The sequence below is a fragment of the Callospermophilus lateralis genome, unplaced genomic scaffold, assembly GCF_048772815.1.
Source record: "Callospermophilus lateralis isolate mCalLat2 unplaced genomic scaffold, mCalLat2.hap1 Scaffold_82, whole genome shotgun sequence".
Lineage (NCBI taxonomy): Eukaryota > Metazoa > Chordata > Mammalia > Rodentia > Sciuridae > Callospermophilus > Callospermophilus lateralis.
Window position 1 is genome coordinate 7,319,354 of NW_027516260.1, and position 24,234 is coordinate 7,343,587.

General features: G+C 35.8%; 1 non-coding gene across 1 annotated transcript; it reads right to left on the reverse strand.

Moving 5' to 3' along the window:
- Nucleotides 1-2,836: 2,836 nt before the first annotated feature.
- On the reverse strand, nucleotides 2,837-2,909 carry Trnam-cau (transfer RNA methionine (anticodon CAU)). Its single transcript has one exon. It is a non-coding gene; the product is annotated as a tRNA-Met (tRNA).
- Nucleotides 2,910-24,234: the final 21,325 nt, after the last annotated feature.

Consider the following 24,234-nt stretch of genomic DNA (forward strand, 5'->3'; position numbering starts at 1 on the left):
CTGTATAAACTCATTTTATAAACTCATAGAACTTTTATAAACTCATTTTACTATAAGTCTTAGCTAATGCCATAAGAAAAGAAAATGTGTTAAGGTCTGTAAACAAGTCAGGATGGCACCTGGTATTTTGCCAGAGAAATGTTAGAGTCTGTAAACAAGTCTGCATGGTGCCTGGCAAAATGCCAGAGGGAGTGGTTTGTGAAGTAACAAAAGCGAGCAATTAAGTGTGGAGATTCCTTATTGGTTGACTGCTGTATCTATTTTATGCTCATTAGATAAGCTGTGTAAAATGTATAAATACCACTCCTGTCCTACAATAAACGGCTTCCACTCCCACTGTATCAACATACACAAGTTGTTCGTCACTCCCCCGGATATCTTGCTGCAGCCGGACTGCGGCAAAAAGGAAATAAAATGGCATATGAATTGTAAAGAAATAAAAAAACACTGTCTTTGTTCACAGATGACATGATTGTCTATTTAGAAAATCCAAAAGAATTGACAAGAAACTCTCTTAGCACTGATTAATAATTATTGCAATGTTGTAGGACACAAGGATGATAATATGCAAACTCAGTTGCTTTCCTATACATCAGCAACAAACAAGTAAATTTTGAAATTTAAAACATAATACCATTTATACTAGCACCTCAAAAACTAAAATACTTCAGTATAAATCTAACAAAATATGCTTAAGATCTATATGAGGAAAACTACAAAACTCGGATAAGCAAAGTAATGTTTTAAAAGTACATGGAGAGGGCTGGGGTTGTGGCTCAGTGGTAGAGTACTTGCTTAGAACATGTGAGGCACTGGGCTTGATTCTTAGCATCAAATAAAAATAAAATAAATATAGGTATTAAATCCATTCACAACTAAAAAACCTTTTTTTTAAGTACATGGAGAAATATTCCATATTCAAAGACAGGAAGACTCAATACTGTCAAGATGTCCATTCTTCCTGCTTGATTTACAGAGTCAAGGCAATCCCAGTCAAAATCCTAGCAAATTATTCTGTTGATTGGTATCAATAGACTGATCTTAAAGTTTATACATAGAGGCAAAAGATCCAGAATAACAAACATGATACAGAAGGAGACTTATACTATACAACTCTCTAAGTCTTACTATAAAGCTACCATAATCAAGATGTTGTGATATCGGCAAAAGAACAAATAAATCAGTGAAGCAGAACAGAGAATCCAAAATAGACAAACACAAATACAGTCAACTTGTCTTTGACAATGGAACAGTGTATGGCTGAGGAAAGAGACAATTTTTAACCAATGATGCTGGGGAAAGTAGATCCCCACATGGAAAAAAGTGAATCCAAGCACAGAATTTCACCCAAAAAAAATCAACTCAAAATGAATCAGACTTAAATGTAAAATGTAGAACCATAACAGTCCTGAAAAGGTAGAAGAAAACCTAGGTGACTTCAATTTAGCAATAACTTTTTAGATATAACACCAAAAACACAATCCATAAAAGAAAGAATTGATAATCTGGGCTTCATTAAAATCAAATTTTTCTACTCTGTCAAAAAGAGAGGGGGCTGGGGATGTGGCTCAAGCGGTAGTGCACTCGCCTGACATGCGTGCGGCCCGGGTTCGATCCTCAGCACCACATACAAACAAAGATGTTGTGTCCGCCACGAACTAAAAAATAAATATTAAAAAAATTCTCTCCCTCTCTCTTTAAAAAAAAAGACAGAGAGAATAAAAAGATAAGCCACAGACTGGGAGGAAATATTTGCAAAAGTCATATCTGATAGGGGACTAAACTTTACAAAGAACCCTTGAAACTCAACAAGAAGAAAACAGCCAAGCCATTTTTTTTTTTCAAAATGGGTCAACAACCTTAACAGACATTCACTAAAGAAGACACAGATGGCAAGGAAAACATGAAAACATGCTCCATAGAATGTATAATTAGGGAAATAAAAATAAAAATAGCAATGATACCTTTCCATAACTACTAGTATGGCCAAAAGCAAGCACTCTGACAAACCCAATGCTGGTGAGGGTGTGGAGAAACAGGAACTCTCAGATGTTGCTGGTGGGAGTGCAAAATGGCACAGCCTCTTTGAAAGGCAGTGTGACAGTTTCTTATAACACTAAATGTAGTCTTACCATGAGATCCAGCAATCTCATTTCTTGATTTGAATCCAAAGAAGTTGAGAACTTAGTCCAAAGAGAAACCTTCTCATGAATGTTTACTGATAATTGCCAGAACTTGAAAATAGCCAAGATATCTCCAGTAAGTGAATAGATTAAAAAAATTATGGCACATCCAGACAATGGAATATCATTCAGTGCTAAAAAGAAATGAGCTCTCAAGTCATAAAAAGACATGGGGGATCTCACCTGCATATTACTAAGTGAAAGAAGTCAGCCTGATAATGCTGCATACTGCATGATTTCAACTATAAGACATTCTGGAAAAGGTACAACTATAGAGACAGAAAAGAGACCAGTGGTTGCCAGGAGATGTGAAGCAGGGAGGGATGAATAAATAGAGCACAGAAGTGTTTTTGTTTTTGTTTTTGTTTTGAGATGGGGTCTCACTGCTACCCAGGGTGGTCTGGAACTCATGGGCTCAAGTGATCCTCCTGCCTCAACTTACCAAGTAGCTAAGACAATAGGTGTGCACTATCATGCATGGCTACAAAGAATTTTTATGGCAATGAAGCTCTTCCATCGTATAGTAGGGATATATAGATACATGCTAATGTAAGGTATGTAATATGGTAATGGATGCATGTCATTATGTGTTTGTCCAAAACCAACATGAAGCGTGAACCCTAGTGTAAAATGGGCTTTAGGGCTTGTTTTTTAGATGATGCTGGGGATTGAACCCAGAGCCTTGTGCATATGAGGCAAATGCTTTACCACTGAGCCACACACATCCCCAGATAAAACAGGTTTTGGATGATTAATATGTATCAATCAATGCAGGGTCAACCACAAAAAAATATATCACTGAGGCAGGGAACTTTGGCAAGGCAGAATGTTATTCATGTGCTGGGCTGGGGGTGCATATGAGATGTCTGTGCCTTTCTCTTAGTTTTGCTGTGAATCTAAAACAGCCCTAAAAAAAATTCAAGTCTATTTTTAGAAAACCTGAATTTGGATAGCCTCTAGATATAATATGATTTTACAGAAAATGTAGGGAACAGAGGAATCATAACCATATACAAACCATAAGGGTGTGTTTAGCAAAATCCATACACTTTATTCAAAAAAAAAAAACAACAGCAAACAAACAAAAAATGCAATTAAAGAGAGGAGGAAACCTATATGCTAAAATAATCTTAAGGAACCTAACACTCAACTATATTTTGGAACTCTTATTTGAATTTCAATTCAAATAAGCAATCTAATTTTAAAAGGTAGAAAATAACCTGGGAAATATGAACACTGAATAGTCATGATATTAGGGAATTATTGAAAAACTGCTAAAGATTTGACATGACCTAAAGGTTTTGTTTTGTAGTGGAATGATGGGAGGAAGCAAGGAAGCAAGATTGGCTGTAATTTGGGAATTTATGAAGCTAGGTAATAAATTCATATCCTTATTACTGTTATCATATCATTTTTACTCTTACATGTACTGACATATTCTACAATAGAAAGGATATAAGAAAAGAAAAGGAAACCCAGTTGAGCCTGGGGGACAGGGAAAAGATGGTTCCCTAATGAAAGATTCCATCCAACTGGGGAAAGTGACTTACCTCTCTGCCTCTGTTTTCTCATCTGTAAAATCAGGACTGGAAAACAGTACATCACTCATGGCAAGGATGTGAACAGTGAGTGATTACATATATGTAAAACACACACACACCAGGGCACAGGGAAGTACTAGATAGCATTTGCTCTTACTATGGTAAGAGCAGCCTGAAATATACTACAGTATATAGTCAAATCTCAGCAGAACCCTCAGATCGCAAAATACCTTAGCAGACATCACCTCATTTGAAATTCATAATAGCTCTTGGTAATAAACATTGTTTTTATCCCCATTGGGCAGATGGGAAAACTAAAGCACTATCCACAGAGACACAGCTAGTGAGAGGCCAAACCTATACTAGGGTCACATTTTATGACCCCATCCCAAGTCCTCTCCAATGCACCATGGCCAACCTTGGGGGACAAACAGGAGGCTAAAATTAGATCCTTGAATTTTTGTGATCAAAAACTCGGTATCTCTTTGACTCTTGTGTCCAATACCTCCTCCAGGGCAGTGTGCCAACATGTCTCCTATGGAGCTAGTGGATGCCTCAGCGTCTCAGTCTGAGCAGGATGATGGCACTGGATGTAGGCAGCCCCTTTTTCTAGAGTTTGGCCCCCATCAGGACTCCCACCTGTGGTCAGGGAGCTAAATACTGGGTGAGCCCAGATCGGAGGGTTTCAGAAAGTTGGAGAAAAAAACAGAGAGAGCCACCCAAGACTGTAACCCAGGAAGAAGACCTTCTCCAGTTCTCAGGTTTCCAAAATGCAAGGCCAGATTATAAAACCAGCTTTACTGAAATGGCACAGGGCTACATTCAGGTGGGTCTAGCTGGTGATTTCTGTCCCCAGAACAGCCCAGGGAAATCTGGACTCTTTAAATATAAGTTCATAATAATAAAGAAGCCAACAATATATGAAATGTTACCCATTTAATTGAACTCAACCTTTCTCTTGCCATGTCCCAAGCATCACTTCTCACACAAGTCAGCTTCATTTGCTCTCCTTCCCTAGGTCTCTCCTGGCTGGGAGCCATCAGCCAAGTAGGTATGACAAATTCCTTGCCAGCTTACTCCCATGCTGCCTAGTGGAAGGACTTCTGAAAGGTGACCTTGCTCAAGGACCAGGGCAGGATCCAGGGCAGGATCCGTGTTTAGGGTGTTCCCCCTTTAGAATAGGGCGGTTTAGAATAATAGGAGATTAGGGTGTTCCCCTTTTAGAATAGGGCAGTTTAGCATAATAGGAGATTAGGGTGTTCCCCCTTTAGAATAGGGCATATCCTGCTGCTGAGTTCCTCTTGAGTGCTTAGGGTCAGACAGTATATTTTGGGAGACAGAAGCCCATGCGGAGTGGATTTGGGAGAGAGTGGATTTGGGAGAGAGTGGATTTGGGAGAGAGTGGATTTGGGCAGAGAACGTGGATTCCCCCAGAGCGTGTTTGTAGACGGCCGGTGTGAGTTCGGGAATAAAGAATTGCTGTTTGAATCTACAAGCTGTGTGGAGAGTCGTGATTTGTGCCCAGCCAGAGACTGCGGCATTTGGTGGCCCGTACGGGGATGCCGCAGTCTCTGGCTGGGCACAAATCATGAGTCTCCACACAGCTTGTAGATTCAAACAGCAATTCTTTATTCCCGAACTCACACCGGCCGTCTACAAACACGCTCTGGGGGAATCCACGTTCTCTGCCCAATTGTCAATGATCATTTTTGAAAATGTAAAGCAGCCTGACTATGCAGCATAAAATCTTCAAAGGATCCCTTCCTGCAAAGAATATAATGTAGACATCTTTCCCAGGCCCCTAAGGTCTGTCTTAGTCCAAACAAACTTCTATGACAAAACAGCTTAACTTGAATAACTTATGAAGAATAAAAATTTGTTACTCCATGTTCTAGAGGTTGGGCAATCCAAATAATTAATTTCCCTGGTATATCATCTTCCCAAATATGCATGAGCAACTTGGAACAGGACAGCACATCATCTCCTTTTCCACCACATGTCGCAGCATATCTGTATCCTGACACCACTAACATTTGAAGCTGAGTGATTTTTTTGTTGTGCAAGACTTCCCTGTGCACCCTAGGGTGGTGAGCAGTGTCTTTCCCACTCAGACACACTAAGCAGTTGTTATAAAATAATATTGGTTTGTACTCCTGCTTCCCACCAGACCACAGATCCCTACAGAACACAGGCAGCATCTTTTCATCTTTGGAAGAGTTATTCACTGGTCCTTCAGCTGTCATAACAAGGCTCCATCCATACAAAACAGCAACAATGTATGGATAATAAATCACTTGTTAGTTATTCAGTAGCACTTAAGACCCGCCCTCAAGGGTATTCACCTCTCTGCAAGCCATTGAACGATCACACCTGGGTTCCTCAAATAACTGCCCACAAAAGACTGCAGGCCAAACCCCCCAGTGAAAGACTCTGATGGTCATTATGATTCACAATTATAGGGACTTGTGTCACTGTTACTTTTAATATCTGCTCAATTTCCCACAAAAGATGTTTTACTTTTTCTCAGATCAACTAAAACTCATTCATCTCAGAAGATGGGCAAAGATAAATTTTTATCTTATCCTTTAAACTTTTTTTTAAAGACTCCCTTAGCCAGGATTCAAAGACAATTAAAACATTTGTAGTGTAGTCTCTTTCACCTCAATGAGACAAAAAATAAATGTAACAAAACTTCAGAAGTTTTCAGGAGAAAAAAATTCACCATTTGTCCACATGACAGGTATATTTTATATAAGACACCAATTTTAAAGACATTTAATAGATGACTGAAAAAGTGAACAGTGAAGTTGGAAAAGATGAAAGAGAAATCCAAAACATTAAAGAATTACAGCTATGCATGAGATTATTAAAAGTCAAAGTGAAAATTGGGAAACATTGAGATGCCTTTAGTAAAATACTACAAAAATGCAAACTTTTCTTAAGTGTGTTTTTTGTTATTGTTGTTGGTTTTGTGTAACTTTTTAAAATTTGTTTTTCTTTTCTGCAAATTCAATTCCTATAAATTCATCTCACAACTCAACCTGTAAAAATATTATTTTAATAGGACATTTAACTTTCCATTGTCCTAAAACCACAAACTCTAATGTAGAGGTCAAAAACAATGGAGGTATTTCTAAACATAGCACAATGCAATTAAAATATTGACTTAACTGCTACCATTTAAACTGGAGGGGAGGGAAGCATTCACATAGAGTCATAATAACAGTCTCTGAATTTTCAAACACCTAGAGAAACCCAGAATGGGGCTTATCTATAAGCCTCAACGGTAGCAGGCTAGAGCTAAGGGGGTAACATATTCACTTTAGTTTGCCACAGTCACCACTATTTCCTATTAACTCTATATCAAAGTTTAATGTTAAATGGCATGCAATCACACATTAATATTGTTTTCTTTTTCTTAATGCAAAGCCTGCTTTGCTCATTTTTCTGTAATCACAATCTTGAGTCTTTGATAAGGTTCTTTGCTCTTACAATTTTTTTAGTACTGATCATTCCAGAGTTCTAAGTTTTAAAATGGCACGTAAATTTAAAGTGTTTAAGTGAAAAAGCACTCCCATGATGAGAAGGAAGACATTAAAAACTCAAAAATAACCTGCAAAAATCGGGGCCTATTTTACTTAACTTTAACTTTCCCAAGGAATCTAATATTAAGTGGGATGTTAACCCTTAGAAGTGATATTTGCTAGAGTCATCTCTGACAGGTGTGCATATGCCTAGTTTACACAAGGATTGGAACAACTTCTTGTTCTTTATTTTAAACTGTATTTGTAATGAGGCAACTTGCTGGCAATAACCCCTGCTTAGTATATTCATTTGAAGGATCATTTGATTCATGAAGATCCTGTGTTCCCTATATTGTCTGGGGTGATTAATGTCTCTTTCCAGAACAACCATGGGTACATGAAAGTCTAGCGAGAATTCAATGGAAGAAAGTGAAGAAGACTCTTTGGAAGCCCTTCAAAATTTACTCTACCTCTCCCCCAACACACCTGGAAATATTCATCCAACACATACATAAACACAGATGTCTCCTGGGGGTGGCAATCTGTTCTGTGGTAAGCATTTATGAAATACCAAAGGCTCTGAGTCTCAGATTCCTCACCTACTATTTCAGGTTAGTAATAATAGCTGCTTCAGAAAGATGGAGAGGATTTCATGGAAGTCTTTGTAGTTGGCACTTGGCAGAGTACAAAGACACAGGCAGGGGCCCAAAAAAGTGAGATCTGGTATTTCTGCTCCTGCCCCTACCATCACTATCTACATCTACAGCCATATTTCTTAATCCTAACACTGAAAAGAACAAACCTACAAGGGAAATCCACTGCTTTCTCTTCTTTGCTTCTCTGTTAATACCAAATCAATCAAAGGGACTCTTACTTTTGGATAATTCCTTAATATCAAAACAAACATAATTCAGACATCTGGTGGAAAATTTTACAAAAATTACAGAATATCCTCAATTTATGGAGGGGGTCACGTGTTGACAAACCCAATGTAAATTTGAAAATATCCAAAGTCAAAAATTATTTTGTTCACCAAACGTACAGAACATCCTTGCTTACAACAAGGTCCTTTGTACAGTATGAGTTGTTGTCCCTCATGATCAATCACAGAGGTTCATTTGGCTGCCTGGGAGCTGGGCTCAAGGTCACTGGCCAGCATGGTGAGAGGACCAGAGGGCACAGCACTACCAGGGAAATGATTCAAATTAGAAATTCAAAGTATGATTTCTATTGAATACACAATTGTTAAATCAAAAACTCCCAAATCAAACCATTCTAAATCAGAGGCTGTGTGTGGTCTAAAATATTGGATCTTTCACAATGTATTGGATTCCAACTTGTCCCCCCCAAATTGTGTATACATATCAATCTTTCTATTCATACATTTAATTTTTCAACATTCCATAAATTTGGAAATTCACCAAAAGTGGAATTGAGGGGGGGAAAAATCAGGATCAAACTAAAAGATCTCACAGAGATTGATGTCTGCTTCCTCAATCCTTGACAGGTCTTAGGGTACAAAGTACTAATAAAAAGTGGGTAACATACATGAAGCACAGCTAGAGCACAGCTTTTATTTTAGTGAGATGCTACAAGGTCTAAGTTTAGATGGGAATCACATAGACTGATTGAAGGAATATGACAGGCCAATCTCAGATGGCCTATTCAGAAACAATGCATGACCACTAGTCTGGAAATCGCCTTTGTTCTTCTCTATTTAGCATCCAAAGAACAATGACACAGTGACAATTGCTCAGACTGGTTTACAAAAATTAAAACAAAATGTATTCCTTTATGTCTGACAAATCATTACTTTTGTAAAGGCACTTAACATTGGAAGAAAACAATAAACTTTTAATGAGGTTAAAAAAGAAAGAGAAAAAAACACACACAAAGAAATAAAGAGATTTCAAGTACCCCATAATTATTCTGGTGGTATTTCACATAAAAGTGTGTTGCACAGTGTCAGATGGTAATCATCATGGAAGAAAATGGATATCTAAAAGTAGTTCACAAGCTTACATGGACATGTTTGTGAATTGTTTTTCCTTAGTAAGACATTGGCAACACAGCCTTATTTTTATTTTTACATAAATATTTCTACTGAGATGTCATCGACTATTGTGGCTCTGATATAATACTTCATATTGTGCTGGTCAGGAATTTACATGGATAGCAGATAAATAACACAGCACAATGAAAGAAAAGACAAAGCGGGAAGTACGAAGTACACTATAGAGATAATATTCTCAGACACAGACTTTTCTCTAGTACAGGAAATGGTTCATTTTCTAAATTTACAGTGCAGAACACTATTCCTGTTCAAGTCCTTATTCAAGAATTTGGTTCCCATGAAAAGGAAATGTTAGCACAGGGGGAAGGAAAAGTATTTGATGCTGGAAAACAACCCAAAGAAATGAATCAGTAGGGCAATGTGAAGCCCTCTTTCCTCTCCCTCTACTCCAACTCACTTCCCAATCCTGTGAGGGACAGAGAGAGGATTTTCAAATGGCTTCATGATAGATGTTTGCTCCAATTAATAAAAGAACCTTTTTTATTCTTGAAATTTACTATCCACTTTGCCTCTAAGTTTTATACCTGAGAAATTTAGGTACCTATGTTACTGGTTCTTTAAAACTGACTTCTAAAATTGCCTACTCTTCTCCTGAAAACCCACAACTATAACACAGGTCAATACCCTCTGGCTCCGTCTAACTTCATATATCCCTTCCTCACCTTTTCTCATGATCAAAGATTGTCTTTATTTTCTTCATTGAATATGCTGCCTCTTTCTTAGTCTATATTTTTGTTTCCCTTTCTTCTTAATTCTACTCATTCTCTATTCCTAAAAAGAATTAATGTATGATAATTAAAATGGTTATCTTTGGGATAATTTATATACAAAACATCAAAGGCATTAAGATGCTCTGGAAATATCCCAGGTGGTAGGGATTCAGTATTTGAAACAGAAAGCATTTCAAACCAGTAGAGAAAGAATGCCAGGTGTTGGAAAAATAAGCAATCCAATTTGTAGATCTGACTAAAATAGAACAAAAGATAAAACTGATTTTTAAAAGCTCAAACTCTGGCCAGTGTGGTGGTGCATGCCTATAAGTTCAGCAACACAAAAGGCTGAGGCAGGAGGATCCCAAGTTTGAGGCCAACCTAAGCAACTTAGTGAGATTGTAAGCAACTTAACAAGACCCTGTCTCAAAACAAAAAATTTTAAAAGAGCTGGGGATGTGCTCATTGTGAAAGTGCCCCTGGATTCAATCCCCAGTACCAAAAAAAAAAAAAAAAAACCACTTTAGCTCTCTGGGTTCAATTCCAACTCTGCCAAATACTAGTTAACTTTACTCCTCTGAGACAGTTGCAAATTAATATGGCTTTTATCCCTATCAACTGTAAGAATTAAATAAATTAATACATGTAAAGTAACTGGAATATCCAGGATCAATATATAAGTGTTTTCTGTTACTAATTCATTTGTATTTTCTTTTTATCATTAAAAACACTTGTTGGATGCTGTTTTCATTATTTTTCTTTTTTCTTTTTTTAAACACTTAAAAATTTATTAGGAGCCTATGAAGTATTTATTTAAAAATTTATTTACTGTCATATACAAGGGTACCATCTCATCTACCACCTTATAAAACTAACTACTTAGTTTGGCATAGATTAGTGATATTTTATTTTATTTATTTATTGGTGCATTATAATTAAACATAATAGTGTAATATATTATGCCATATTTATACATGCACATAACACAATTTAGCCATTATTTTTATTAATGACACAATCTCTGAAGTAATACTTTCAAGGAGAATCATGATTTTGTACAATATCCACACAGCAAGTCATCATCAATAGCATTAATCTGCAACTAAGAGAAACAGGAATTGAGCATGCATCAATATGTAAATTATGTTTTATCTGTTTTAAAGACATTCGTAATTTATTATTCATAATTTGCCTTCTAAAAACTATACTAACAACCTATAGAAGGTCATTGCTTATGCATTCTGGAAATACATAGCTCATGTCTGAACATAGCCACAAAGATAAAATAGATTTGCTTAACTGCTGCAAAAAGGCAAATATCTCCTAGCAGCAGTAGTTTCTTGTCTAAATAGGACCTGCAAAATTTTAAGTTCACAAGCAGCAGCCATTTGGGGATGCAAATGAAATGGTCCCTAGGTTGAGTATGATCATTAATCTGGTTTAGGGCAATTATCTTCAGAGTCTGAAACCTGTAAATGCACATAATATGTAATAGAATATGGTAAACTGAAGCCTAATCTGAACAAGACTCAATCTTTGGGAGTGTGGACTGGAGGCCCTAAGCACCTCTGAAAATAGACTCCAGGCAACAGTAATAGTACTCTATTCAGGGAGAAAGAAGCAGATTGCATCTGGTCACTGGGCTGATGTTGACAGGAATTACATGCTTGCTTGAAGAAGAATTAGGTAAGATGTGGGTGAACAAGGGGTTATTAGCTAATAGAATATTATTATTAGTATTATTAGTATTATCTTTTCCCAATGCAGACTGATTAAGTTTTGAGGCCCTGATCTGCTCTTAAGAGCTAGAATAAAACATTGGATGAGGGTAGAATCTAATTTTAGAGACCAGATGGACACTATGGAGACAGATTGGTGGCCTACAGCTCAGTGGTGAAATTGGGACCTCTTCCCATCCCAGGATACCTGATGTTCCAGCATGGCAAAACTAATTTCAGATCCTTACCTGCTAGATGAGGCTCCTCTTACCCTCTGCATGGGAGTAAGCTGTTCACACAAGAGCTTACAGGACCTGAAAACTGCTCATGAGCTGTTCCCTCCATGTCCGCTGAAAAATCATATCTTCTGATCAAAAGGATTATGGAATAAATTGATTACAAAATATATATGCAATCATATATCCTCAGATATATTAGAAGTGAGTGTCTACAGATATATCAGGACTAATGCATATGTCCTGAAGTATCTGAACCATTTTACCCCTTGTCATAGATCAAAAGGAGCAATACTCTCATTGTTTAAGGCAGTCATTGTGTATTCATTCTTTCTATGCCAAGCTCTGTCTGGGAACTGGTAAGTGATGATGGAAATTCCAGTTACCTGCCCTCAAGGAGCATGCAAAAGATGTATAAATTGTGGAGCACAGTGGTACACATTTGTAAGCCTAGCGGCTCGGGAGCCTGAGGCAGGAGGATCATGAGTTCAAAGCCAGCCTCAGAAACTCAGCAAGGTCCTCAGCAACTCAGCAAGATCCTGTCATAAAATAATAAATAAAAGGGGCTGGGGATGTACTCAGGTGTTAAACACCCCTGGGTTCAATCACTGGTATAAAAAAATAAATCACTAAATGGAGGATGTAAGATTAGGTGGTGGTAAACATTTGGAAAAAATAAATAAAGCAAGTTAATGGGGAAGGATGAGGATCTGACAGCTGGAGAAGCCTTCTCTAAAGAATTATCACTTGAGAAGAGACATTGAAGGGAATTACAGGAATAGTGGACAAAGGTACCAGCAACTGGAGTGAAGGAAGGAAGGGCATGTGCAGACACCAAGTGTGGAAGGCATGACTCAAGGGAGGAGGAGAGAATTGATAAAAGCAACTAACAGTTAGACAAGGACAACTGACAGAGGGCTGAAGGGGTCACGGTAAGGACTTGGCATTTTATTCTCAGTGTGATGAGAAGCCATTGAAGGGGTGTAAGCAGAGGAGTTGGTCAAAAGATTATTCCCACTACTGAATAGAGACTGACCATGGAGGAGACCAACTAGGTTTCAATTGAAATAAGACAAGTAGAGATGATGCTGTTTGTGGCTAAAATGATAAGTGGTCTGTATGTGTTTTGAAGTTATTGTTGGGAGGATTTGCAGGTAGACTCATGTAGACTTGTAAGAGAAAGAGAAAAAGCAAGGTTGCCTCCTAAATTTTTGGTCTGAGCAACTTAGTGAAAACTGGAGCCATTTACTGGGAAGGACAGGGGATGGCAGAGTTGGAGGGAAAAACATCAACAGATCTAATCTTGCCAAAGCAGTACCGAATCAGCAGGGAAAACTCGATCCACTCAAAAATAATATCAATTAATAAGCACTTATCCAAGGAATGTCTTTTCTATTTCTAAAAATTATTTTTTAAAACACCAACTAATGAACAGATGCATAGCTATTTCATTTGTTTTGTTTCTTATCTCATTAAAATACCCTTCTGTTCTACATACCAAATTAAGGGAAGTCATCAAAACATATTACTAGTAAATAGCATTAATAGTAATAGTAAATAGCAATTCATTTCTTATTTTCTACATGTAAATTGAGAATGAGATGTGATCATGCTTGGTTTAGAATTTTTATTCCGAAGTGACATAAATAAATGAAAACCTCCTGATACCAAAAGTCCATGCTTGAGGGTATATGAATTCAGAAATGAAAAACATTGTGTATATTTTTATGAAATTACTAACATTAAAGAGAATATTAAAACTTATTTTCATCAAGAAATTGTTTTAACACTATGAAGTTGCAAATCTAAACTAAAAAGAATAGTTCAAATAAGTTGACATGGTGCTTTTATTAGTGGCCAAAAACAAAGAATTTTGAATTTTCAACAGAGACACAGTCAGTAAGGAAGGATAGAGTGGATTCACACAGAATCGCTAAACAGGCAAATGAAAACACATAAATGGGGGCTGAGATCATGGCTCAGAGGTACAACGCTCGCCTAGTATGAGTGGGACCTGGGTTCCATCCTCAGCACCACATTAAAATAAAGGCATTGTGTTGTCCATCTACACCTAAAAAAATAAATAATTTTTTTAAAAAAAGAAAACACATAAATGAATGGCCAAGAAATAACTACCCATATTGAATATCAGATGATACCCCATTAATATGAAAAATTTTATGATTTTTATCTATCAATTTTTTTTGTAAAAATTAGACTGAGGATTTATCTCAGTAGTACAGTGTTTACAGTGATGGGATCTATCCCCAGCACCCCCAAAATAATTAATTAAATAAATAAATAAGCAAGCCCCAGCCTTATTAGATGAATAGAAAAAGCAAGAAAAGCAGCTACAGAAAAATTAAGTAATTAATAAAATAAAATTAATAGTAAGTTGACTATTCCAACTTACTCTAACATAATTAGTCATAGTAAAGATTACAATGTGCTCATTTCTTTACCAGCTATACAAACTATCTCAATTAATCCTCAATAATCCTGTGAAGGTGGAAGTCATTTTAGCTCATTTTTAGCAATGAAGACACTGAGTCTCACAGAGGTTAAGTAACTCCTCCAATGTGAAATAACCAGGAAATGAGTCAAACAGCCTGGATTCGATGCCTGCCTGAGGCAGCAGAGAAATTTTAAAAATTTCTTCTGTAAGACTAACAAGACTGGTTGAACTGACTTTCTCATTAAAAAAAAAATTACAGAATTTGAGTAACCTTGTGTTTCTGAAACAGAATGTTGCTTATAGAAGAAAATTCTCCAGAAATCCTTTCCTCTCATCTTAATTACAGCATGTAAGTTAAGAAGATTACTTTAAAAAACACAATGCCATTGAGCACCTACTTCTACTTAACAAGTTCCAGCCATTACCAGAGGCTGGCTAAAGTTTTCCTGGTCAACATACTACTCACTAGTTTCACCAGGAAAGGTGTTCCCTCCCCACCTCAATGATCTTATGTCTTTTGAGGAATTTAGATCTTAAAAAGTCACAATTTTAATCAGAAATTACCATATTAAGAAATTCTGGGGGGAGGGGATTCTCCATGTTATTTTATTATTATTATTATTTATTCTAATTTGTTATATATAACAGCAGAAGGCATTGCGATTCATATTATATATATAGAGCACAAATTTTCAAAGCTCTGGTTGTACACAAAGTCAAACCATTCATGTTTTCATACATGTACTTAGGATAATAATGTCCATCTTATTTCACATCTTTCCTACCCCCATACCTCCTCCCATCCTCCCCCCATTTACTCTATCGAAAGTTCGTCTAATCCTTCCATGCTCCCCCCCAATCCCATTATGAATCAACATGCTTATGTCAGAGAAAACATTCCACATTGGTTTTGGGGTATTGGCTAACTTCACTTAGCATTATATTCTCCAACTCCATCTATTTACCTGCAAATGCCATAATTTAATTCTCTTTTAATGTAGAATAGTATTCCATTGTGTGAATTAAGAAATTTTTACAGAGAAATATAGGATCATAAAAAGAGTTTACTATATAGGTAGGATAAACCTCAAACCATGAAAAGAGTCTTTAAAAGTCTTAAAAACATTGTATGAGTTAATTAAAGATAATATAAAACTCATTTTTGAAACAGACCAATGAAGTCAATGATACAAATTAATCATAATTAGCCAAGCATAGTTTTATATGCCTGTAATCCCAGCAGCTCAGGAGGCTAAGGCAGGAGGATCGCAAGTTCAAACAACTCAGCAAGCTGGGTTTCAAAATAAAACACACACAATGCCATTTTTGTTACTAAAGCTTTATAGTATAGAGTAAGGTCTGGTATTGTAATACCTCCTGCTGCACTCTTCTTTCTTTAGCTATTCTGGGCCTCTTCTTTTTCCAATAAATTTCATGATTGCTCTTTCTATTTCTATAAGGAATGACTTCAGGATTTTAATTGGAATCACATTAAATCTGTAAAGCGCTTTGGGTAGTACAGACATTTTGATAATATTAATGTTGCCTATCCAAGAGCATAGGAGATCTTTCCATCTTCTAAGGTCTTCAATTTCCTTCCTTATTGTTCTGTAGTTTTAATTGTAGAAGTCTTTCACCTCTTCTGTTAAGTTGATTCACAAACCACTCTTTGGTCTATACCAAAAAAAACTTAAAATCAGCATACTACAGTAATGCAGCCACATCAATGTTCATAGCAGCTCAATTCACAAAAGCTAAACTGTGGAAGCAACCTAGATGCCCTTCGATAGTTGAATGGATAAAGAAACTGTGGTATATATACACAATGGAATATTACACAGCATTAAGAGAATAAAATTATAGCATTTGCTGGTAAATGGATGAAGTTGCAGAATATCATGCTAAGCGAAGTAAGCCAATCCCAAAAAACCAAAGGCCGAATGTTCTCTCTGATATGTGGATGCTGATCCATTATGGGGATGGGGGAGTTATGGGGAAAATGGAGAAACTTTGGGCAAAGGGGAGGGAGCGAGAATGTGTGGTGGCAGGAAAGATAGTGGAAAGAGATGGATATCATTATCTTGGGTATATGTATGACTACACATAAAGTGTGACACTACATCATGTACAACCATAGAAATGTAAAGTGTAACTGCAATTGTGTACAATGAATCAAAATGCATTCTGCTGTCATATATACCTAATTAAAATAAATAAATAAATTTTAAAAAATAAATACAACATAAAATGGGCTTAAGCTGTGGCTCAGTGGTTGAGTGAACCTAGGTTCAATTCCTGGCACCACCCCCCAAATTAATCATAATTATCATAGTAATCATCTATCTTCTGGAGAGCTATTTGATCCCTGTACAATGTTAAAATGTGAGTTCATTAAACAACACACTCTACCTACTAGCACTTCTTTGAAATTCATAATTTGAACAGTCATGTAACTAGATTTACTGACTTATCAAACTATGTAATATCTTCCACTTTTCACAAGCCAAGCATTAAACAAATTGTTTTCTACCATGCAACTGGCATTATGCTTTCAAATCTCTTAAATTTGGGAAGATCTACCTACATTTTGCAGCACAATTTTAGGAAATGCTGCTCACAAAAAAGAACAAAAAAAAAATGGAGTTGGATGGGGTGTGAAAGTCCACCTAAGGCTGGACACAGTGTTGCAAAACTATAATCCCAGCAATTCAGGAGGCTCAGGAAGGAGGATAGAAAGTTCAAAGACAGTCTCAGCAACTTAGTGAGGCCCTAGGCAACTTAGCGAGACACAGTTTCAAAATAAAAAATAAGAAGTGCTGGGATGTAGTTCTACTGAACATTCAGGTTTAAGTCCCCAGTACAAAAAAAATCCACCTAAGAATGCTATCTAAAATTCTTGAGTTCACATATTACAAATATATTACCAATAAGCTCACATATTGCAAGCAATACACCAAATACTTTTACCAAGACAGGGACAAATGTATTAAGAAAATTAGTTTCTTCTCTGTGCATCTTAAGTGAATATTTTTTAAAACTTTACATTACACTTCCATAATTCAGTACATTCACAGATTTTTCAGAGAGCTAAATGATGCAAAGACACTTGAATTGAATACATTCTAGAAAGTGATGCGCCCTGACTAAGTACACATAGAGCTATAGCTGCTCTCATACCTGGAGACACAACAAGAGGAATAAGAACCTGCTATAGCTCAGGCTCAGGGTAATCAGCTACATGATTAAGGGACTTTTATAGGCTTCATCTAAAATTGGAATCCCAAGGAGTACTAGTCACAGGTTGAGTTCCACAAGCCTTCGCCAAGTGCTGAAGTGTGTTGCAGGCAGAGCAGCCAAATTGAGAAAGACCTACAGAGCCTTCTCCACTGCAAGGCAGGCACCTACTTAAAGCAGGGGATGGGGCAGATGAGCGGAGAGGAACCCTTCTGAAGTTCTTCAGTTCTTTACAGTTACCATGCAGTAACCCTCAGAATGTCAGACTCAGGAGTATTTGGACATAAAGAGAACTGCTAAGGTGCAGAAGCCAGCTGAGGGACTAACACACTACATAATAAACTGACAGCAGGACTGCAGAGCATGCTGAACTCTCCCAGGCTGGCGGCTGGACTGAAAAATACAAAGGGATCTCCTGATCCTCACTCAATAGCACACCAAAGCCCAAGCCCAGAAGAAGAGGAAATCCTGACCCACATTCAAAACATTTAAAGATAGTAGTGAAAAATGAGTATAATGTACAGCTTCTTTTAAATATCATTAATAAAAAGCTTAAAATAGGGGGTGAGGATGTAGCTCAGTGGTAAAGTGCTTGCCTCCTATAACTGAGGCACTGAGTTGAATCCTCAGCATCACATAAAAATAAATAAAGATACTGTGTGTTCATCTACAACTAAATAAATTTTAAAAAGCTTAAAATAATGTTATAGTTTAAATTAAGCAAAATCAAGCTATTGCAAATAATCTAAAGAGAGAAGTGAAAGATCTCTACATTGAAAATTATAAAACACAGATAAAAGATATAGAAAATATACAAATGAATGGAGAGACAGCCAATTTCACAGATAAGAGACCTATTTTTAAGAGTAAGATATCAATTTTCCCAAAAGATTTTTAAAATATTTATTTTTTAGTTGCACACAATAACTTTATTTTATTTATTTATTTTTATGTGGTGTTGAGGATCGAACCCAGGGCCTCACACATGCTAGGCAAGCACTCTAACCCTGAGCTACAACCCCAGCCCTCAATCTTCCCAAAATTGACCTATAGATTCACCACAAATTCAATCAAAATTTTTGTAGGTTATTTTTTTAATTGACAAGCATTTCTAAATTTTATTGGAAAAACAGAAGCTCTAGAATGGTCAAAACAATATTTACATAATTAGGAAATTAGAAAACATGATTTCAAGAATTATTGCAAAGGTACCATAATCAAAACAATGTAGCAAGCGCATAGAATAGACAAATCTATAGAACAGAATATCTGTCAAGTGCAAACTAGATGATTCCTGGGCTTGAAAATGTCACTTTAATACATGTTGTCAGAGCTGTGTATATTCATATGTAGAAAATAAAATACTACTCAACTCCCGCTTCATTCCTTACTAAAAATCATAGTGTTATCACAGACCTAAATAAATAAGGTGGAAATATAGAACTTAGAGAATAAGAAAAAGTAGAAAAATATAACATGATCTTGGGATAGGCAAATATTTTTATGACAAACATGTGCAACAGCTTTTATCATAATTGAAAACTTTTGTCATGAAAAACAACCCTTTGGGCCACAGATTGCATTACAGTATCATCAGTATCATTCATATATACATATATATGCGCATGCGCACACACATGTACACACACACACACACATATATACATACATATACATACACACATTTCCTTATGTACAATATATTTAAAATACTAAAAGTCAATACTAGAAAAAGAAAACTACCCAATTTATAAATGTAAGAACAAGATAGAAATTAGTATATGAAAGGATGCTTCAGATGATTGGTTATCAAAAGTGCAAATGAAAGTTAGAATAAGACACCACTAAATAAATACCATGAACTAAAATTATAAACACTGACATAACAAGCATTGGTAAGGATATGGAACAAATAGAACTCACACACATTGTTGCTGAGAAGGTAAAATAGTAAGCATGACCTCTTTAAAGAAACTGCTTCTTAAAAAGTTTAATATATAGTTACTGTATGACCCATCCATTTCACTCTTTGGAATTCACCTAAGAAAACTAGAAATATACATCAAAGGAAAGATTCATGTTGGAACATTCATAGAAGCTTTAATTCATAATAGATAAGAATTGGAAACAACATAAACATCTGTCAAATAGCGAATTAATAAGTAAATTATGTTTCATTATGTGCTATAAACATGAGTGAGCATGTCAATTTTTATCATAAATCGTATCCACTAAGATATGTTTAAGTTATTAATGATTAAGTAAATATTTACATATTTACATATCTAATGAATGCATATGGCTTTTTTTAGAATACAAAAATAAGTTAAAGGGACAATCATCAATTATCTTCAAATCAGGGCCTTATATTCTGTTTGTGATTCATATTAATGAAAATAAAAAACTTAAAACTAGTAATAAAAGGGCTTATAAAAAGAAAATATTAGTCATTGTATTCAACATAAAGAACATAATAATGAAATGCCATGTAAATTCTATTTGGCTTTACATAATTCTAAATGTATACTTTCATTATTCATAAAACATTTCTTAGGCATCCCTATGTTTGGAGAGCAGTAGACATAAAGACTTCATCAAGTAATGAGTCTTAAAATGGGAAATAAGAGAAGACTGTAGAAGAAAGAAAAAGAAAAATAAAAAGAAAAGAAATAAATAAAAGGAAACAAAGTGGCTGGGGACATAGCTCACTTGGTAGAGTGCTTGCCTCACATGTATAGAGCCCTGGGTTCAATCCCGAGCACCACACACACACACACACACACACACACACACACACACACACAAAGGAAATAAAGCCCCTCCCCTCATCATGCTTAAAATTCAGTGTTAGGTAGAGCTATACACATGTGGAATTATCTAAAATTTCACAGAACTGTTAGTATAAAATGTCTTCTGGGAACTAACCCCTAGGAAATCTACAGAGAAACTTCTATTTCTGTTGTTATGTTTTCTTTTTTTTGTTTTCATTTTCATAGTTTATTTCTTTATTTTTTTTAATTACCCCTAAATTTGACTGTGCCTGGAACATAGCATTTACCTGTGCTAACTCACTGCCTCCACCTTATGGTGAAGTTGTCTCCCTGAAAATGTAGTCAGGAATGCTAGGTTATTGATAAAATTCAAGACCAACATTAAATCTATTTCTCTGATTTGTCTACAGAATCTAGCACAACACTAGATAATAAAATCAAATGCTTAACACAGGCACGCTAAATTTACAGTATGCAAATATTTTCTTTCTCTAAAGTTTCTTTCTGAATTGATCTTTCCAACAATTTTTAATGCACTATTAATGTGACAATAGTTCATAACCAGCCTTATCTTCTTTAAGTATAGAAAGATACTTCATTCTATATATACGGAAACCAAATAGTAGAAATATAAAGTCTGCAATCAATGAATCTCCTCTGTTCTCTACCCTCCTCTTATAACTCTACCCTCCCAAATTTAAAATAACACATCCAGTATATAATTTAAGGTGATTACAACAACTGAACTTTTGTTTTTCTATCTACTCCAGGGTGTAATGTCTGCCAAATGCAAACAAGATGACCTGGACTAACACAGGCTTTCTTCTTTAACGGAATAGTGGTGATCACGCCACTTCACCTGCAGAGGCATGTTTCTGAGGCAGTTAAGTGTTGTCTATCATCTTGGACCAGAGCAAACACATCCATTAGAAATATGCTTTATCAATGGAATCACGCAGAACTAGTTGACAATTACTGAGTAATACTCATTTTAAAGATAAATACAATTGCTATGCACAATTTCTATAGTCCTTAATTTGCCTTTTCAAACATTATCTATTACCTAATTTAATATTATCTTTAAATTACTTTCCTACAGTCACTCTAATCACTTCTCCCTTCAGTCATCATCATCAGTGTCACAGAATATTCTGAAATTTTCTTTGAAACATAATCCAACAATATTTTCAAGTGGCTCAAGTTATGAAATAAGCCATTCATATTCTTCAAATATCTATTTTTTTCAAGTTAAACACTGATTAACAAATGCATCCACTTGTCTATATACCATTCAACCCATCCCTGAATCCCTAAGTCAAAGACCAGTTTCTTCATGAATATTTCTCCTAATTCCTTAACCCAGACATTTTTCTCTTAATTAGTTCACTGATAGAATATATTAGATAAAATGCTTATTTATCATTTAATATTCAAATGCTCCCATGGTGATTTGGCACTGTATAAAATATTCAATAAACAGCTACTGAAGTGAAATAACAGTCTAAAATGTCAAAAAAATAATTGCAAGAGGTAGTATTCTAAGAAACTGCAAATTGAAACATTTAATTACAAATTAAATATATCATTCTCAGTCATAAATTCTAAAGGCATCCTGGCATAGGTGGATGATCCAATAAAACAGGTTATGAATATTAGAAAATACAGCCAAAGCAAGGTTTTAATTTGAGAAACTATTTGTATTTAAAGATGCAGATTTGTACAGAATTATTAGTTATAACATTAATCTATAAATACTTAAAAATCCAGAACCACTTTAAATCATTGTTTTTTCATTACTAAAAGAAATCCAGAACATTCTGAAATTTTCTTCTAAGCATAATCCACACTATTTTCAAATGGCTCAAGTTCTGAAATAAGCCATTCATATTCTTCAAATATGTATTTTCCTTCAAGTTAAAAACTGCAATTTTAAATGACCTTAGAATTTTCAACTGAAATGTGTTTATCTGAAGTTCCTCCTTAAGAATAACTAATTACATTGCATCTGTTTTTGTAGGGTACCAGTTATGACCCCAAATATCCCCTGAAAGAATAAAGTTTGGTTCTGCTAATAAGAAGACAGCTACTATTATGTTCAGATGAATAACCCAAACTAAAGGAATCTGGACCATTGCTATAGCGGTTATGGAAATAAGCTTTTGTCCTCTTCAACATCAAAGTGCCAACATTCAGATCCTGTAGTTTTATAGCCACTTATGATGTATTTGTTGCAACATACTGCACTGTTTTTTAAAAATACCTAATGCATTATAATGAAAAAGAAATTATTATCTTAAAATTTGCTTTTGACACTCTTTAGTCTGAAATTTTTTTTATTAAAAGGCTCAAAATCTACTTCAGGAGACACTGTCTCAAAAAAAAGGGCTTGGAATGTAGTTCAGTGGTAGAACACTTTCCTTGCATATAGTACCACTAGCTAGGTTCAATTTCCAGTACCCAGGGGAAGAAAGAAAAGGTCCACATCTGATCAATTCAGATTTTAAGCAATGCCCCATGAAATTACAAATGCTATATTTCTCCAAGTTCTAAAATGCTTCTCAGCCTACATGCTTACTGAATGAATACATGCTAGAGAAACATTAATCATGCTTCTCAGCCATGCCTAATTAATATATACAAATTAGAAAATGATACAAGAAAATAGAGCAAAATCTATGCTCTGCAGTAAATTGATTAGAGATTTGTATCTTTTTTCTTTTTTGTTTGCTTTGTGTGTGTGAGTGTGTATGTGTGTGTGTGTGTGTGTGTGTGTGTGTGTGTGTGTGAATGTGCATGTGTGTGTGTCTGTTTCTATATCTACAACATTCTTGGTACTTGAGTTAAAACCCAGGACATCACACGTGTGAGGCAAATGCTCTACCACCAAGTATACCCCGAAACTTATTTTTTTTTTTTTTTGGACAGTGCCTCTCACTAAGTTTCCCAGGTGACCTCGAATTTGTGATCTTCCTGTCTCAGCCACCCAAGTAGCTGGGATTACAGTTCTCCATCATTAGCCTGGCTAAAGGTTTATATCTTAACACCTGTCTGTGACATTATAATATTCTCATCCTTGCTGACCATAGAGATGGCAAGGAAACTAGGCCTTGACCTTGACATCATAACCTTCAGAACATAATGGTTTTTCAGTATTCATAGCTCGGCTTTGACTTCCCAGAACACTTGTCTATAGCAATTTCAGAGAAAGAAAGATAAAGAGCAAGTATAGGTCAGTATAGACCCTGTCAATGGGAAATATCAATCCCTCACCAAGAAAGTACAAAGCTTAATGTATTATTTGTGCTATCATTCAGCACCTCTGTCTTGGCTGGAGCTTTCTTTAGCAAGAATGAAAAATAATGAGGAGAATGTAGTCTGTAATAAAGGTTGAATGGCTTGTTTTAAAGTTGTAAAATATTCATGCTTAAAATTTCAAACTCTTTATACTGTTTCCTAGGAAATGAGATGTCTCATCTATACTGAGGATCACATCCAGGCCTGGTAACAACTGGCCAGAGCTGAGTGGCAATGAGTCTCTGCATTCCCCAGACCCCACTACTCCCTAAAGTCCAACCTTCATTTCTGCTCCCTGTCTTATATCAAGAATATCCTTATTGGGTTCCCTTGGTGTGAAGGTGAATCATGTAAATGCTGCAGTCAGACTTGCTTTGGTTTAAATTCTACCATCTACTAGTTGTGTAAGCTTGGACATATTTCTTTCCTTGTTCATTCTCCCCTTTCGTTTTCTCCTTATAAAATTATAATTCTAACTACTTTGTAGGGTTTTG